At 43.1% G+C, this 17335-nt stretch overlaps 1 pseudogene; it reads right to left on the bottom strand.

The window, feature by feature from the left end:
- Positions 1-211: 211 nt before the first annotated feature.
- LOC116900808 overlaps positions 212-17335 on the bottom strand; it is a 204252-nt pseudogene continuing 187128 nt past the window's right edge.

Genomic DNA, 17335 nt, shown 5'->3' with positions numbered 1-17335 from the left:
CATTCTGTGGCACCGTCTATCACCTGCACAGGGAAAGCCTTTTGTAGAATGGGGTCCTGATTCTTTCATACTAGCACTTTACACTGCTTCCCCCATCAATTGCAGTGCAAAGCTCAAAGCACAGTTTTCTAGTTTTTGATATGCTCTGCTGCGTTTTGCTGAGCTAAGCGGAAACATTTAGGTCTTGGAATGTCAAAAGAAGAAAAATGAATCACACCAGCTGCTCAGTCCAGCGTAAGGAGGAACTTTCCGTAAATCCAAGAGGATTTCCTGCAACTCCAAACACAAAGACCTTCACAGACTTCACAGACTCAGCTGCAACTTGACCGGCATACAGGGCAGGAGACCCGGGTCTTTCTAGCCAAGCAGCTAAATGCAAGCTAGAGTTCACTCATTAAATGGAGGAACAGAGGAACAAACCACTTCAAAAATATTTTTTTTTAGTAAAATTTCTGAGATTCGGGTGAAGCCTTGAATGTATAAGGGGGAAAGATAACAATACCTTCACACAGTCGAATTCCTCCCCTCCAAGCTTTCAGTGGGTCCACCAGGCAAAGCTTAGTTGGCTCCCTTTGCTGGAGAACTAGCCTTGAGATGCTGAAGAAGTAGCCCAAAAGAACAAGAGTCATACCCAAGTCTATCTTATTCTGAAACCCATCGTAAAGCCTCCTACTGAGTTGTAAACAAGTTGTGAGTTTATAGGGCTCTTTCTGCCTACTGCTGAAATCAAATCACATCTGCGGTGTATTCTGAGGAGTCACCTTCCAAGGTTCACCTCCAGCACATCAACCTGAAAGAAAGGTTGTGCAGACAGGAAGGAGAAAGTGCCCCCCTTTCTCGGCCCTCTGTTCTCCCCTCTACCCCCAAAGCAATTCAACTCTTATATATCTAGGAATAGCACTTTTATAAATGAGTTTGGAGGAACTTACGTCAGTGTTTAATAAGCAGAAACATAGAAGGACCAAGTATAAAAGAAAGAATGGAGAACAAAAGGAAAGACATTTGAAAACATCTTGTGACTTTATTATCCCATCTCTTCAGATGTGGAGAAGCTTTAAGCTTCTTTAGTGGGGTAAGTCCAGAGGAGAGGGTATATTTGCAAACTACTTTACAAAGTGTATCATAAGCCAGATTGCATAAACTGCCTAGTCTCATGCTGCATATTGTAATTTTGGTTGCCTGGAGAAACTAACGTCTATTCCTTCTCATGGTACATGTCCTACTTAGTGACTTAGCGATGGCGACCCATCTGCTATCTCCATTTTAGGACACCGAAGAGGCCATGAGCTACATACTGTCCTATGAGTAGGAAATCCATGAGATAGAACTTGATGCTTCTCTATTCAGTGACTTATGCTAATGATAATTCCCAGTCTCATCTCATTGGCTAAATCAAGTCGTATGGTCACTGTGACCATTGAACACAGTGACAATTACATTCCTATATGCATGCCAGGAAATACTTTAGAAAAAGTATTAGAGTGGTAATGATCTGCCTTCAACACTTACCCATTCTGTACTCTGATTATATATTTTCCCTTTTTCTTCCTATGCTAATACATATTGTCCCCTTCTCCCCAGACTCCAAACTCTATTTCAGTTCAGTCATAACATCAAGCCTAAAATCTTGCAATATTCTTTATAACAGAGCCCCATGGAGGTGCTTTAGATGTAGAGGCCTGTAAAGTTAAGGCAAAAGTTAACTGTGCCCACACACACATGCTAAGTGGGTAAGGGGCAAGATAACAAGATAAGTACACTAAGTGAACCAGTAGGAGAGAGTAGAGAGGAGCACACCAGTCACTGGTCCACAGCACTGCTGAAATCTTTTCATTTTGAGACACAGTTTCACATAGCCTAGGCTAGGCTCAGCCTCTAGATGTAGTTAAGGATTCCCTTGAACATTGGCTACTCCTGCCTCTATTGCTTGACTTCTGAAATTATGGACACACGCTTGCATGCTGAGTTGATATGGTGCTGGGTGTCAAATTTAGCATCTCCGGCATGCTCAGGAAGAAAAATGCCAACTAAACTATAGTCCCAGCCTGCCTGCCTCCCCACTCCCTCTCACTCCCTCTCACTCTCTCTGTTTGTTTTGTTTTTGTTCCTTCCTTCCTTCCTTCCTTCCTTCCTTCCTTCCTTCCTTCCTTCCTTCTCTTTCTTTCTTTCTTTCTTTCTTTCTTTCTTTCTTTCTTTCTTTCTTTCTTCCCTTCTTTCTGTCTTTCTTTCCTTCTTTCTTTCTTTCTTCTTTCCTTCCTTCCTTTTCTTTCTTTCTTTCGTTCTTTCTTTCTTCCCTTCTTTCTTTCTTTCTGTCTTTCTTTTTCCCTTTCTTTCTTTCTTTCTTTCTTTCTTTCTTTCTTTCTTTCTTTCTTCTTTCCTTTCCTCCTCCTTCTCTTCTCCTTTGCCTTCTCTTCTCCTCTTTCTTCTCTTTCTCCTTCTCTTCCTCTTCCTCCTCCCCCTTCTTCTTCCTGTTTGCTATTTGACGGACCTGTTTAGTATTTGAGGTAGGATTTTGTAAGTAGCCCAGTCTACATCTGATCTCGGCTGTACTGTTGCTTACACCTCCAGACAGCTGGATTCACGTATGCGAACTGCCATACCCTTCTTAACTGTTTACTAATTTTCATCACATTCTGTTCTCTTGAAGTTGTTCCATGGAGCATTGGACATGGGGGTGGGGGGGTTGACTACATACACTTGCTGGAAACTCCTTTCTTTCCCATAAGCATTATTAATCACACATGAGAATAGTATTGGCAAGACAGGTACTCGAGGGCTATGCAGCATCCTCAGATTATTTTCTGTTTTTCACAGAGTGGGGAAAAGCAAAGTCATTTTACACCTTCATCACAATTATAGTTGTCCCTTTTTAAGATGCGTGTCAGCCTGTATCACTTTCTGTGATGTCTAATGTTCACCTGATATTTCATTTTCTTTGCTCCTCAAGAGGTTTGCTTCTGATATCTGTAATGAGAGACCAGATGTGGATGAGCCTCTGCACCCCACTCAATGCTTTTGGGGCCAGATGTAGTCACATGGACTGAGGCATTTAGAGAAATTTCTCTGAGAATGTGGTTTGGTCCTCAGACTTGAGTTGTTCTCTGCTGGGGCTTTGAATAGGAGACTATTACTCAGGCTGGAAATGTATAAGGGACAAGGGACACATGGCAGTCAGATGATCGCAGAGACACTATATATCTGCAAATCGAAGGAACAAAGATACAGTTGCATTTATCCCATTGAAAAAAGAGAAGTCAGCCTGCCTTTCAACTCTGTGATGCATCTTGATCCCTAAAGTTTTTTGCTTCTTGTGTTTGATATGGATTTCTATAATTTGTATCCATGTGATCATTGATAAAACCCTCTAAAATGTAAAATGTTTCTAGCTTGAACAAATTCTTCTTGGGCGTCTGTGTGTGTGATATTATGAAAGATTTCTCAAAGAATACATATAAGAATAAGACACAGTGACAGAAATCACAGTATTTAAAAGCTTATTAGAAAGGTTGGTAGGCAAATTTCCATGTGAAGGTAAACCTGTTCTTACATAAAACACTGTAGCTAAGTCAGTCTGGATGAAACATCAAGAAACACATGAAAAAGAAGGGACAGCAAAAATTGAGAAAGAGTTATAAGAATAAAAATTCAGAGGAAGAACTGTCAGAAGATGTCACCTGAAGTGACTGGAAAGAGGACGTTTTACGTTTGAGACAACATAGAGTACTATTTGACTGAACAGAGAAAGACGCTGAAGAGTGAGGGCAAATGCCTACAGGTGAGCTTAGGAACCGTACTCCAAAGGACAATAAATGGTCACATGACTGGCAGGGAGTTTGTAAGCATTCAAAGGCGTGGTTGGTAACAAAGGGTAGAAAAGGAACTACACATAGAGAAAACAATGGTGTATTTAAATAAGCCATAATGCCTGCGCCAGTTTCAGTGGACAGGAAGTTATTGATGGAAGAACAAAGCACACAGACAGACTGGAAGACCACGCAGCTGATTCGACATAAATACACAGCGGAAAGGACATGGAAGGAGGAGTAAGCTTTTAACTCCATAGAAGGGCATAAGACAAGAATGAGCTATAGGAGCTTAAATTTGGAACTTGCTAACTTAAATGTGCCCGTGAGACATGGAGGCAGACAGAGCTATTTAGTGGTGGAATATCACTGGATACCCCAGAAACACAGAGCCAAATCCTAAGTGCTTTGTCTGAATGACAAAAACCTTACAAGCAATGAAAGATAATCTGGCAAAAATAGGTTGACAGGTATTTAGAGAGTGATCTTCAGAGTGGACTGTGACACACACACACACACACACACACACACACACACACACACACACACACACCAGCACAAATGAGCCAGACGTCTAGGATAAGGCTACATGACAAGGGTCCGTTTTGTCAGTGGTGCAGGAAGTGTGTAAACGCTGGTCATTGGCAGCATGGCATGCCTGCTGGGTGCTAAGTGCCATGCTAAACACTGTGCCATGCTCCAAAGGACACAGACAATGCAGCCTCCGTGTGCCTGGGGAGCACAGTGCTCTAATTGACAGGGCAGTTCAAGGCCATCAGCAGACCTTGCTGAAGGACTCCAACTTAGGATGGGAGAGAGAGCCCGGGCTCTCCACATTAATCATGTGTTCCCAGTGGTTCCAACTAAAGCCAGGAGGACGTTTATTACATCTTAATAGCAAAGCCAGAGTTTCTAATTTTGCAAATAAATTCTTCCAAGTATCTTAGTGGAGAGAGAGAGACAGAGAAAGAGAGAGAGAGAGAGAGAGAGAGAGAGAGAGAGAGACTTGCTGTCTTCATTAAAGTGAGTATATTGTTTCCTGAACATGCAATTGCAAGAGTTGCTGCTGTTAAATACATTATGGGAATACATATGGATTTTCAAATAAGCCAAATGGAATTAGACCAATAAATGTTACGCACCGATGCTTTGCAACACTGTTTCAACAAAGAAAATTGGTATTTGGAGGCCAAAGTAAAAATGAATATTAATTATAATAAAATTTTGATACATTGTGGCATGTATTTTTTATAATTGCAAAACCTGGATATACTCCATTGAAAGATGTGGTCTTCATAGATGCCTTCCTTAAAGTGTATCTGTTTTAAAAGGCTCGCACTGCAAATGAAAAGTAGTTTGAGTGAGGCAGTAGCAGAAGCATCTGTGGAAGATTTAGAACAGTTTCAAGAATAACTTTTGTTTTTTCTATCAGATCTGCTCTTACCCTTACCACCTCTGAAAGGAATAAAGAAGACAAACTAGTTAAAATTGAGAGAGAGAAAAAAAAATCTCACCAGTGGCCGGTGGGCACTATTTCTGCCTCTGGATATTTACTTTGACCTACTTACGTACAAACAAAGGAGGGCCTGTCCACTTTAATTTGGAACTCTGGCTTTGACAGCTAGGATTTGCATTTTTTTTTTCTGTCAAGCAGTATGTTATTATTCCCAGGGTTTCTGCACATGGATAGAGCTCTCTTCTACCACACAAGTCAGCCACTCAAAAGGCCATGACATCGAAGGACAGAGGAAAAACACCTCACGCATCCTCCTAGTTAGCCGAGAGTGGGATGCTGGGCTTTCTCCAGAGACAAAGCTTTTCAGGGTGCCCACATTTGAAAAGACACGCAGATGGTGCCCCTGAGACCTGAATAGCTCATTCTTTGCAGCTCCAACATGCTGTGCTGTGCTCTCAAAAGTAGCATTTCTAATTCTTCAGGACACGAGAATGTCAAAAATGTTTGGCCCAGAAACACCTACACAAGCTCTCATGTAAAGAGACAAACACACGCGTCCCTGGGTCCTTGATCAGACAAATTCTAAAGCACTCTTTTTTTATTCATTCTAATGACTCATTTTCTGCAGTCAGAGAAAAAACTCATCTTCACAAAGGTCAATGCTAAAATATCAAGGTGGATTGCCAAACAGAAAAATCTCCACCAGAAAACATCTTTATCTCCTCACAGAAGGATTTAGAGCTACACAATAGCTCCAAGGTCACCTGGGGGAGGAGAGGGAGTGATTTTTTTTTTTTACGGAGTATAACGAAATCAGAATAACATATGTGCGAACAGCAGTCAGTTCAGTTTACTGAGAGAAGGTATCATCGAGTGTGGCAGTCACGTTTTAGCTGCAGAGCCCCCCTTACTCTCTTACACTCAGTACATGACAGCTCAGCTATGGATAAATAGACCACAAAGTCCACAATACTAATAAGATAAAACACAACAAAAAACTTTGAAGGATAACTCTGCAACACAAAATAATTTTGAGGCCTATGAACTGGAAGTAAAAACCTGACTGGGATTGAGACTTCATTGTCTTTATCTGGATTGCATCATGAACCTCAAACTCTTCCTTTAAAAATTCATATCAGCAGGACCTACTAAATAAATGATACAAGTCTGGAAGTGAGTTCACAGATTCAGCTGAGTCAAGACTTGTACACAGATATAAGACATGGCCAGTGAGGGAACCTGGACAACTCTTTGTTAGAGGACAAACAGCATCACTACTGCTCTGTATCCTGGATATCATGTACATCCCCGTTCCTGCCTCTTGAGGACAGCTGGAGCTGGAAGCCTGTATCTGGGCAGAGTTATCTCCCTCATCATACTGCTACCAGATTTCCAAGAGGATGCCTGAAACCATTCCCCCAAAGATCACTGCCTCCTTGTTTAGAAGATGCTTGGAAAACACTTCTAAGCTTCATAGTCACTGCTAGGGCAAACATGTTTTGATATAAGGATAGAAAGTATGATATTTGCACACACACACACACACACATACACACACATATATATATATATGATGGTGTATGGGGAAAAGGATAGATGATAGATGGATAGATAAATAGCATAAAAAGAAGAAAAAGAGCATATACATATATGTGTATGATTATGTGTGTATGTGCATATATATAATGTATACATATGTATATGCACCAAGTTAAGGAGCTCCTAATACCAAGTTATCAAGGCAGAAGTTAAGAATATGGCTAAGTGATGACAAAAGGGAAGTTAAAGGGATCTGAACGAAGGGTAAGGAAGTGTGCGGTTGGGGTTCTTCTGGTGTTACTGTGTATTCAAATGATAAATACTGGTCCCCCCAAATTTTGTTGCAGTCCAGATGAGCAGACTGTCACTTATGCCAAGCATTGCTGTGTAAACTTTGCTCATTTTTATTCTCTGACTGGTTAAATATAAGTGGCTAACAAGCAATTCCTGGGGAGAATAGAGAGAGGCAGGACTCGGGCAGAGGGGTTGCAGGTAGGGATCAGGAAGCAGAGGGAAGTGGGGGAGAAAATGGAGAACCATGAGATGGCCAGATGGAGCGAATCTAGCACAGACAGGTCAACTATCGGCAAGCAACTTGGGAAGTGCAGCTGGGAAACAGCCAATCTAGTGTAGAAAAATTGTTTAGGGGTAATTGCCCAACAATTATACTAACGCTGGTTAAATAAATATATAGGACTCTGTCTTAATTATTGGGGGCGGGGTGGCCAGGTCATCAGAACTAATAAGGTCATTTAAAATATCCAACAACAGGGGGCTGCGCTGTACCTGTAGCTGCTTCGCTGGGGACACTAATTTCCAGCCCAAAGGAAAGCAGAAAGAGATGGAAAATATTCTGGCCCTAAGGCTCTGTGGCTATGGGAGAGGATGGAGGTGGAAAGTGTTTGACCCCTCATGAGGCATGCCCCAAAAGCAAGGCCAGGGCAGGAGGGACCCTAGCTGTAATATATCAAAGCAAAAAGATCTCGGAAATTTCAAAAGAGCATCTTGTAAGAAAGCTTAGAACTAGGGCGTCAGAAAGCAGCTACTGAAGATCTTGTGGGGTGCACATTGACTGTGGAGAGACACTGCAACAAGCCACTCTATCTTCAGCCTCCAGGGACAGGACTCGTCCCGGGGCAGATGATTACTAATATGTGAGCAGAAACGTAAGACTTTCCAAATGTTATGCCTTCCCACCCTCTAAGAACTTTTAGAACTCAGGGTACTTATTTCTTAACTGGTTCTGAAGTAATAGCAACCTTTAAAAGAACAGGACGGGTTACCCCTAAACTCCTGTTATCTTCACCCAAATTTGTCAGAGGTTATAATTTTCCACATACATCATCAAGCCTGAATCTTTGTATCCGTCTTTCTACTGAACCATTCCGTGGTAAAGCTGAGCATACCGTGAAGATCTCTTGAAGGCATTTCAGTGAATAGTCCCTAAGAAGAAGTACATGCCATCTCACAATAGCCATCCAATGATCAAACACAGAGAAGCTATTCCTACTGTTCATCCGGTGACTATTCCATCTGCATTCAAATTCTACCCACATCTCAATGGTGCCCTTCCTAGATGTTCTTCTCTTCCTGCATTCCCGCTCCTATTAAAGATGGCCGTTATCCAGCCTCTGCCCCTGGGAGGATTCTTCAGTCCATCCTTCTCTTTCACAACACTGACTTCTTTGAGAGCAGTCTGTCTCAGTTCACCCACTGCTGTCCATGAGGAGGCTCTCCTTGTGCGGTTACAGCCAAACGGTCTTCCTGGTGGTGTGTTATCTTCAGAACACCCTCCCTGGAGGCACACAGGATGTGTCTACTCCTCATTGTTAAAGGATCGCCAATTACTTACATCATGTGGTTGGTTGAATTGATGTCACCCAGGTTTTGAATGATAAGTTGACTTTTGTGTCTTACCATTGGTCCTATGCCGGGAGATATTCAGAGAAAACGCAAGCACTGTTTCCCATTAATCGACACCCACAGATTTCAGCACCATTGATGAGTTTTGACTGCCTCAACTTTTAGGGTTCATGTAAAACATAGATTTTATGTTTACACATGTGACACAATAGTGGCCATTAATCAGCGTACCACAGTGGCTAAGAGTGTTCCCTTTTTACTTTTGTATTTCCATGTGCATGTCTTATGGGTTTAGACACTCCTATTCTAATCAGTGAGTTGCATAATCCCTTGCTGTCATTATGGGGAGAAACTCATAGATAACACTGTGGGAATGCACATTTTTTATGAGATATAATAATGTTAATCTTGGACTCATTGCCACATTTTAACCCAGCCAAACAGGACTGATCCTGGTGTGACCAGAAGTCAAAGGCGCTGGATGAGGCTGAGGAGCCCTGAGGAACCCTGAGGAGCCTCCTCTGCCTGATGTCTTTCCCCAGGAAGAAGGCACTGCACATCCGGACCGTTTCCTGGTCAGGGAGACAGATCTGTGCCCTGTTTCCCCTGTGTTATCCAAGCTCACTGACTCCAGAAGTGGATAAGCAGAGCGAGCACATCATGTCCTCACTCGATGAGGAAGTGGGATGTGTGCTTCATAACCCCAAAGTCTCCAGCTTCTGGGGGTAGACTACTCCCAGCATCTCATGGCACTGCTCAATGCTGAGGTCCCCAGGATATTCTTGCTTACCAGGAAAAAGACTGCACATGGCAAGGTGACTGTTACCAAAAATAAAAAATAAATAAAAACAAACAAACAAAAATCAGGGGTCACGTTGCTGTAGTCGGGACTAAGAAAGGGAAGAGGCGGGGTTGGGGATTTAGCTCAGTGGTAGAGCACTTGCCTAGCAAGCTCAAGGCCCTGGGTTCGGTCCTCAGCTCCAAAAAAATAAAAAAATTAAAAAAAAAAATTATTTAAAAAAAAAGAAAGGGAAGAGGCCAGGACAAGAGCTCACTTTTAACATGCTAGCACATGTCAAAAGCACAAAGCACTAACGGGACTGGAGCTGATGGTGAGTGAGGAAGCCAAACATCAAATTCCAAATGATGGGCAGAGGCCAGGCAGGGGCCAACATGGGCCAGCCCCCAAGGTTCACAGAAAGGGAGGAGACTGAAGCTGCTTCCGGACTCTGCAGGGAGAGCTGTCTGGTCGATTTGTAGAACCAACTACATTCCACACAGACATGATAATTGAAAATTTCCCTATATAATATACATATAGTGCCCAGTGAATTTCCACAGCTGAGCAAACCTCCAGCCAGCATCAAGGTGCCCTTCTGTTGCTGTTACTTCCTTCCCTGTGAGGGCACTTCTTACCCGCAATGTGTCTTTAGTGGTAGTTCATGTAAATGAGACGGTGTGGACTATGTGTTTGCACCTCTTCCTTCCTTCCTTCCTTCCTTCCTTCCTTCCTTCCTTCCTTCCTTCCTCCCTCCCTCCTCCCCCTCCCTCCCTCCCCCTCCCTCTCTCCCTCTCTCCCCCCCCCCCCAAGCTGAAGAGCTGGGGATTGGGATTCAGGACCCTGCACAGTCTAGAGAAACGCACTCTTGGCTTCCTTATAACAAGATTCACCACGTAGCAGAGGCTGGCTTAGGGATCACTCTGTAGCCCATCCTGCTTTCATTCAACTCAGAATCCTCCTGCCTCTGCCTCTTAGTGCTAGGATTAAAAGGATGTGCAGCCACATCCAGGGGTCTGTCTCATTTTGCCCAACTTTATACACGTATGGTTTATTCAGGCTGCTTGTGGAGGCCCAATGTACATATTCAAAGTACCGTTTAAATCTCTCTTATGTTCCAAAAAAATAAATCACAATATTTATCTACTATACTAATGGACACATGGGCAGTTTCCAGATTGAAGTATTTTGAATTAATTGTCAGGGACAATCCAGATTTCTTTTGGTGGCTATGTCTGCATTTTTGCTGAGCGTATGCCTTCCACGAAATGATTAGGCCATATTTATGCTCTGGTAGATGCTGACAAATAAATATATTTGCAGAATAATTGTACAAATTAAAATTCCCCTCAGGCACATGATTTTATTTTTTTTCCTTTGGTACTCCAGACCAAGCCCAGGATCTCATACAAGTTAATTAAGCAGGTCTGGAGCACTGAGCAGTACAGTAGGCATGTTTAAACCATGAAGCTATATGAAAATGACTGTGACTTAAATCGGTTTCCTAGAATAAATAAAAGCTGACTTCAGGGGACAGCATGAAGAGTGCATGCATGCAAACCTGGGGAAATTCAGCTAGGAAACAAGTGTGGAAACCAAGTTTCACCCTGCAGAAGGAGTCCCTCCATGTGGACTGATGTCTATATTCAGGTGAGGGCAGGCACGAGGTAAGGCAAGGCCTGTGATTGGGCAGTGAAAAAGAAGGCGGGGCAGAGTTTTTGAAAGGTGGGAGAGAAGAAGGAGAAGAGAAGAGGAGGAGGAGAAGGATGACCCACCCCATGTGGCTTTAAATATCTACAGGTAGCTATGAGTATCTTATAAGGGATAGGTAATTACAGGACAATTTGTCTTATCCAGGTGGGCAGTTTATATCAATATTAATAGGCTGTGAGTTTATGGTGTGGACATTTTATGGAGTGAGAATTTACTCATATAAATCTAATTGATAAATTACAAGCCTCAAGAGTTTTGACTTTGCTGAGTTACTGGGAATTGTGACTATAACCACAAGGGGTGGATGGCTGGCTGCATGGGGCTAGCATGGCAGCGACCTGCCAAGGAAGCATAGCGAGCTCTGGGCCAGAGGGTCTGCTGAGATTGGAACACCCAGCTGATGCCAAGTGACCTGATGGGGCTGTTGATAGCGTGGGTTGGTGTTTGTTTTTTAAATATTTACAGCAACAACTCCAATTCACTGATTTTTGAAATTTTTCATAAACCCTGATATTAAAAAAATGGATTAAAAAAATGTTCAAGAAATGAATGCGCCAGATAGTGGCTCATTCCTGCAATCCTAGCACTTAGGAGACGGAGGCAGAAGGATTGCCCTGAGTTTGAGTCCAGCCTGGATGACAGAGTAAGACACAGCCAAAATAAGAAAGGAAATATTTGAAGGATGTTATTTTTTAAACCCTTTGGTTTAAAACATCATATCAGCCACATCATTCAAATTTTAATTTTGAGAGAGAAAGGTGATGAGAAACAACAGAGACAGACAGGCAGAAATAAACCAGGGGAAAGGGGGAGGGGCAGAGGGAGAGGGAGGGGTACAGTGGGACAACGTGAAGCCAATGAAACAACTTGCCAGTGTGATTGGAAGTCACATCTGTCTGTCAGGACCACCAGCAAAGACTGTAAGTTAGTAATTATTGCCTAGCTTAGGATGAAATGACTTCATTCCATTGACATCACAAGACAGTAAAGCAGCGTTTAATTCTGAGAAGTCAGATGATTTTACAGCAGGAACGTCTGGAATGGTTTCTGTTAGCTTAGTGCTGTAGCTCAGCTCAGAGATAGGGACTTTCCTGACGCTGTGAATAATATGTAAATGAAGAACTCTTCTAATTAGCTTTCCTGAGCCTAAACCACAAACTCAAGAAAAGACACTCAAGAACCTGCATCAACAAGAAACCAGCAAGTGCCACAGCAAAATGAGACCCTCCCAGGAATGGAGACACAGTAGATGACATGATGTCCCAGGAAGGGTGGACTCTTAGGGGTGATGTATTTCAGAATGTACTCAATGAGTAAGTAGAATCAGATTTCAAGGGACAAGGAAATCTGGGTCCACTGCTGAAGAAATGACAATGACACCCAAAGCAGACAAGACAGCTTGCTTGCTGAAGCTTGTGCTTAATGCTGGCCTTGGGCAGCCATTGCACAACCCCAGACCACATCTCGATGACAGGCCTTGGAATGTATGGCATTTGCAAGGCTGTCAGGATGGAGGGCTCAGGCGAGCCCAGGGTTCTGCCAGCAATAGAGCTGAGGTGGTGTTCTAGGCACACCCAGGGCCTCCACCTTTGAAACCTGAGCTTCAAAGGCGAAAGTTAAGCCTAGCTGCAAGAAAGATAGATCAGGGCTGAATCTTTCAAGATCTGTCACATGATAAATCCCAGCCAACCACACTGAAGGCAGGGGTGGTGGTGTAATTTGAGCTGTAGATGTTAATGTGGAAAGAGCCTTTAGCTGGGAAAATTTTCCATCTAGGAGAAAGGCCAATGAGGCCTTGATCTTTCAGCGCCCCAAAGCGGCTGTCAGGGTTTGAAGAGAGCTGTGGTGATAAGGTGGGGCACTGAGTGAGTAGGGAGACTACCTGGGCACGCACAGAATGGAACGGGAAAGGAAGTTCATTGCCTGGGTGATTGTTCACTTTGAAAAGACAAATTTCCACAGACAGTTGATAGATTCCTTCTTTTAAGCGGATGTGGTGGTGCCCAGAACTTGGATGGTGGAGGCAGAAGGATCAGGAATTTAAGGTCATCTTCAAGAGTCTGAGTCTAGCTTGGGCTATGTAAGTCCCCATCTCAAAAAAAGAAAACAAAAGAACACACACACAAAAAGCATAAGCAAAGTTAATTTCATTATACTCTCAATTCCTAAAAGCAATATATATATATATACACATACATACATACATACATATATATATATATATATATATAATATTTATCTGCATAAGCTAGCTGTGGTGTATATTCTCAATTGAAAGCTGAAAAATTTAACATTGGGGCATTGGTTAGAACTATATCTTCTATACTGTAGTTAATTTCGTGTGCTATCAGTGCTGTATGCAGATCGTGTGACCTTTATCACAGAAGTCATGTGTGGAGACGTGTCTTATCTTCTAGAGCGTCTTACAATGTAAACAATGAAAGCAGGGTGAGAGGGGGATGGCTTATTAAAACCTTCTGGAGGTGCTTGTTCAGTCACAATGTGAGTGGTCATCTGAGGAAAAATTAAGGTTGTTTGTTTGTTCATTTGTTTTTGTTCCTTTTTGCTTTTTTCGAGTCCAGGTTTCTGTGTAGCCCTTGCTGCAATTCACTTAATAGACCAGGCTGGCCTCGAACTCACTGAGATCTACCTGCCTCTGCCAACCAAGTGCTGACCCTGAAGGTATTTATCACTACTACCTGGCCAAAAAAAGTAAGTTCTTATTTCAAAGTATTGAAGTGGAAACAAGGGTTCCTTGGAACGTCAGTTGCGTTGGATGGTGTTTTGCTGGGTCAAACACATAATCAAGTGTTTTCCTGAAGCAGACACAAGTGAAAGGACATTTTGCTAAAAGCAAGAAAGTGAAAGGACATGTGATGAAGGATTCTTCAATAACTACATACTTTGTTTGTGTAGTTGAGCTTCATTTGTAGGGACTCCATAGAGAGAAAGACACCAAAAAGCTTCTGGTGGTATGCTACAGCTTTTTGCTGCTTCCTCAGACCCCGACTGATAGGCAAAGTGATGTCACCTGATTTAGACTCACGTGGAGTTTTCCTAAGTCAAACTCAAATGCTGAGGCAAGACCCATGGAGGACCTGTGATGTTTGGAGGGTGTAAAAATAGGACTCAAGGGTTTCTGAGAGGAGCTTGGATCTTGGGGCTTGCCTTGCTTGGGTAGCTAAATACTTCTTGGTTCCATGTTTTCACTGATCTCTTCCTTGAGAGAGGCACTGACAAGAATTTCTCCTGGCATTCCTGTTGGCCTTGGTTCCTCCTGCTGACTCATGTTGATTCGGCTGAGGCCTGGCTGTCCCTGCTAGGTTGTGTCACTGCTGCTGCTATCCCGACACTACTGACCTGGACTGCCGGTGTATCTGTGCAGTGTTTGTGAGTGGATTGAGTTGCTGCTGCTGACCTGTGAACTGAACTGCTGATTTCCAGACAATGCTGATGGGAGTTGCTCCAAAGAACCATTTTTAAACAGGTTCACTTCCACTGTATCCTTTCTTTTCCACTCCCTCTGGTAGGTGGTGGGCTAAAAGGGAGGTTTAAAGCATTTAAGGATCACTATTAAAAATAGGTTTTGAAAAAAATTAAAGCACCAAGTACTTCTAAATTCCTTGGGGAAAGTTTATGTATTAACACTGCCAAGTATAACCGAAACATTCCCAGACTTCAGTATCTGTAGGGAAATGGGAATCCCTTCATCACATCTCCCTTGAGTTGATGTCCACATGCTCTGGCTACCATTATTAAGATTTTAGCAGAACCTTGGTAATAGGAGAGTATAACTGCAGGTTTATTGGTGGCAGCTCTGGGTGGGTTCCTGATCTCCCAAGAGGTGGTCAGGGAAGTTGCCATGCAGATGGGGGATTGGGAGGGTGGGCAAGGACAGAGAAAAATTCAAGGATCATGGGAAGCAAAATGTCTGGAATACATAGGGAAGAGCCTATGTTCTTGGAAAGTTAGGGGGGACAGCAGGGTATGCAAGCCATGCTTTGCTTGTAACAGGTAGGGATTGAGGGTTCCTGGGCGAATTCGGAGGCCAGGTTTGCTTTGATATGTTATATAGGCACCTCAGCTACATGTTCCAAGTCTGAACCCCAATACTTGGGGTTCTGTCTTCAAGGCTGATTTCATAAGACCATAAGGTCACAGGGACGATCTAAAGTGTAGGTGTTCACTGTCTGTGAGATACAGTATACCTACCATATCTACTGGTAAGTGCGGCCCCAAGCCCATAGGAGAACAGAGGCAGAAAGATTAACTCTCAACCTCCCAACACCGGGCAGCTCGGCAGCAGGCTGTCAATCAGGAGGTTCTTTTTCTGAGCTTCTCAAGCTCTTCTTTGAAATAGGTCGTAAGCTTACATGGGAGGAGGTTCCCACCGTCTGGGGGGTAAAGGAACATTCGTATCTCTCAAAGGACTCAGAGAACTTCATCCAAGAAGACTTGACAAGGCCACCCCACCACTCATTACCACGAGACCACCCTTGTTCTGCCGTCTCATCCTGTAAGAGTCTCATCCTGTAAGAGTGTCTACTACACATGACACCTAGGTTTAAAAAACATGCAGAGGTTCCCTGTGTCCTTGGGTCTGGAGGATCTCGTTTCTTGTAAAACTTAGATTAAAGGACTGGCTGTGCTTTTGCTAATCTGTCTCTCTCTATAGGGACTTAGTCCATGAATCTAAGATGGGGAACAAGGGTTAGTTCTCCTCCCATAGCTGCCTGCAGTTTATTTGAGTGAACACTACTAATTTGCCAACACTTCTAAAAACAACGGCATGCATCCCATCTCTTTGGGCTGCCAAAACCTTACGAGACTCTCGGTGTCCAACTGCACCAGTTTTCCTTGACTTTCCACCTTGATGAAGGTAAAATGAAAGAGGGTTCTTCTTCTCAATTCTGGACCTTTGGGTGCTTTGTGGTAAAAATTGGCCTCTTTGTGCAAAAAGTTCCATGAGTTTGTAATTGAAGAGTGTTGCAGTAGAAATTAAAAAGGAACATTTGCTATCAGTTCCCAAGAGCTAGATCTGCTCTCTGGCTGCTACTCTGCAATGCAGTCCACAAGCCGCTCTCTTCCGGCTGTCTCCCTTTTAGCCATGCTCTCTGAGAGGTCCCCTAGGTTGTAGCTATTATGGCTGGAGCATATGCGTGTGTGCCTTACAAAAACTTTGTCCCCGCCCTATGCTCTACTGTCCAATCATGTATCTCCTTGACATCAACCTACAGAAGAGGATGCCAATGTCCACTTTGAGTTTGAACCAATAGAACTGCAAATAAAAATTAGTCTTCAAGTCCTTCAACAGCACCTTACCCTCACCTCCATACTGGAGGCTCGCAGGCTGTCAGCTGGGCAGGACTCTCCTTACTGCCTTTCCCAGCTCACACTTTGCCCAAATAGTCCTGCTATTTGAAAAGGCAAATGTCCTGGGACCTGGGCTTTAGCTGTTTTCTGAAGGTGACACGTAATTTATGGCAGAGTAGAAATAAATGTGGCCGAGATGATCACTAATCATACCCACTTTGGAAGTGTGTATGTCAGTCTTGCTGGGACAGAAGCCTAGTCACGACTGTAACAATGAACCCTCTGCAAGTCTAGATGACCACCCTCAGATCCAGCCTGGCTACATTGCAGCCTGTTTGCATGCAGTCACGATCAGCAGGTCTCCTGGATAAGAATCTCGGCCAACCGCTGTAATATAGGTAGACTAGGATATTTTAGATTGCTCTGGGACTGAAATCCTATAGTTACACTAATGAACAGGTTCTGTAAGCGATTTTTACACCCATTCCTTTGATATTTTTTTCCAGATCAACAAAAGTCTTGGAAACAATATTTTAAAGAATCACTTTCATATAAAGTATTGATAAACAGAAACATTGCCAGCTACTTGACATGAAGAATAATGACCCCATCCTGTGTCTGTGGATAATTACTTCCTTAAACACAGCAACCCAAACCTGCCAGAGATTCAGCATCGCGTTTTTGTGGTCTCCTTTCTTGTAGGTTGTTTGTGTATGTTTCTTAGTATCTGTTTGAGCATCCTGGGCACTGTTGATTTTGCAACGGGGTTTGGCTTAATATAACCCCAGGTCTGGTATTTTCTAGTCCTTCCTGTGTGTAACCTTTTGAACACCTCATGCTCTTAACCTCCAGAAGGAAGTTTGGAGGCCT

Source organism: Rattus rattus, chromosome 5 (assembly GCF_011064425.1).
Source record: "Rattus rattus isolate New Zealand chromosome 5, Rrattus_CSIRO_v1, whole genome shotgun sequence".
Lineage (NCBI taxonomy): Eukaryota > Metazoa > Chordata > Mammalia > Rodentia > Muridae > Rattus > Rattus rattus.
The sequence above is the reverse complement of the archived record's forward strand: the minus strand, read 5'-3'. Positions and strand labels throughout refer to the sequence as shown.